Genomic DNA, 2427 nt, shown 5'->3' on the forward strand with positions numbered 1-2427 from the left:
ATTGGATCCAGCTAAGTTTTAAATGACTAACACACTATGACTGATGAAAGTTTTCCCAGGAATGGAGCACAGTAGTGCTCTTGCACTGGTCTGTGAGACCCAATTGTAAGTAAGCATCTCTTCCCACCCCTGGGGCCAGGCATGATGGGAGTAGTATTTATGTCAGGGAAATCTGCCAATGCTATAAATCAAGGCCTTTACTTCCTAACTTCCTCTCACTTTGCTCCCCTGTGGGTTGCTAATTTATTGTCAGTACACTATTGAATGTTAAGTATAATCTGACAATACAAAAGAGAAATGTGACCATGTCAAAGATGCTGGAAAAGCATTTGATAAAATTCAGTTGCCACTGCAAATAAAATAGGAATAGAAGAAAACTTATTAGACATCATAAAAAGTATTTGAAACTAACAGTGAACATTATATTAAACAATGAAACACAGGTTACATTCTCATTAAAGTCAGGAACAAGATAGGCTTATTTGTTATGTGTTTACCAGGTCCTGTCAGCGTAATGTCATCAGTGTAATGGACAGGCATGGTGCTTGTGGGATGTAAAGATGTTTGAAGTCCCCTGAGTCTATATTATGATAGAAAACAAAAGAGCTAACATTGCCCTGATGCATGGACAGTAAACTTAATACTCTTGTTCCTACTTGGTAAATTCAAATGTATTGTGATTTTACTAATGTATGGAAATGAAGAAAAAGCATTTTCTAGGTAAATACTTCCATATCAGGCGCCTGGGCCTGTGTAAATTTGCTTCAACAGAGGTATGATATCTGGAATTGCAATTTTTTTTGGCATCACCACCTGATTAAATTTGTGATGCTCTGCTGTCATATTCCGTGACTCGCCTGGCTTTTGTAGTGGCCAAACAGGCTCTCTAAGGAGAATGGTCACTGGTTTGTGAGGCACCTATCCCAGTTATAGCCACTGAAAGGCTTTTATGCAAAAGAGGGATGACTGCTTCAGAGACTGGTGAGTGGTTGCCTCCTCAGGCAAAGGAGGTTCAGGGGAATTTGCAGGTTTGCAATTCTCAGCCTCATCCATGTCTGCCTAAATGCCTCCATCTCAAATGGAGGTGGAGTTTCAATGGAGGCCTCAGAGTTTCACTGCTTCCCACCAGTACTCTTACCACAGCACAATAGATCTGGTGGAGTCGAGCATTTAATTGTCACTGCAGCTCTGCAACTTACGCTCAGCCCTTAAGTCGTATCTGCCTACAACCACAGGATATGGAGGATTCCTCAAAAGCTCTATGTATGCATCCTGATTTTCCATGTATGTTCATCAGTGTTCTTATTTTGTATATAGTCATAACATTTCATTTTTTTCCATGTGTATGTCCTCTAGGGCTGTAAGAAGACAGACCACTCCACAATCAGGTAATGGCTATGTTTGTTGCCACAGTGACTAAAGGCCACTGTTATTTAATCTCCCCAGTGTCTTACTTGCCATCTGCAACTCATCCCATAGTATCACTGGTGATAATCTGAGAAACTATAATACTAACACATGTCATGGATTCCCTAACTGCTCATTTTCTTCCTAGACAAATATGTTATCTCTGTGTTTCTTGAATATATTAGCAATGTAACCTTAGAATTGCATTTTGAAAATCTGTTTCCTGGGGTTTCTTCTAGCACCAATTACTGTATGAAACAAGGGATCCAGCAAGGAACAGAAAACATGGAAATTAGGATAATTTGTGGAAGATTTAATAAATATACTAGTTAGGAGGGTGGGAACAGAGTATTACCATCCTGTAAACCCAAAATAAAATTCTGATCCCCCCAACCATCTGAATGAACCCTTCCTTTCAGCAAAGGGCATTCCAAAGTTAACCTGAAAAACTAGTTCAGGCCATGATGGGAAGGTGGGGATCAAACATGCCTCGTTATACCCTCCTCCCTTTTGGAATTCAGAAAAATCTGACCAGCATTAACATCAACACAGACCTTAAGACTGATAGAAAAGACTCTTAAGTCTGATAAGAAACATTTACAATGTATTCTCTCTGAAGCCTGCTACCTGGAGGCTTCATCTGCATGACAAAACCTTGGTCTTCACAATCCCTTATCTTAACCCAGATGTTCCTCTCTATTGATTCTAAGTCTTTACACAATAACTTAACTCTTTCAACTAATTGCCAATCAGAAAATCTTTGAATCTACCTACGACCTGGAAGCCCCACCTCGCTTCCAGTTGTCCTGCCTTTCCAAACTCAATGAATATACATCTTACATCTATTGATTTATGTCTTATGTCTCCCTAAAATGCGTAAAACCAAGTTGTAGCCAGACGACCTTGAGTACGTGTTCTCAGGATCTCCTGAGGGCTGTGTCACAGGCCACTGGTCTCTCATATTTGGCTCATAATAAATCTCTTCAGGTATTTTACAGGGTTTAGCTTTTGTTTGTTGAC

The sequence above is a fragment of the Rhinopithecus bieti genome, unplaced genomic scaffold (assembly GCF_001698545.2).
Source record: "Rhinopithecus bieti isolate Rb0 unplaced genomic scaffold, ASM169854v2 scaffold_65363, whole genome shotgun sequence".
NCBI lineage: Eukaryota > Metazoa > Chordata > Mammalia > Primates > Cercopithecidae > Rhinopithecus > Rhinopithecus bieti.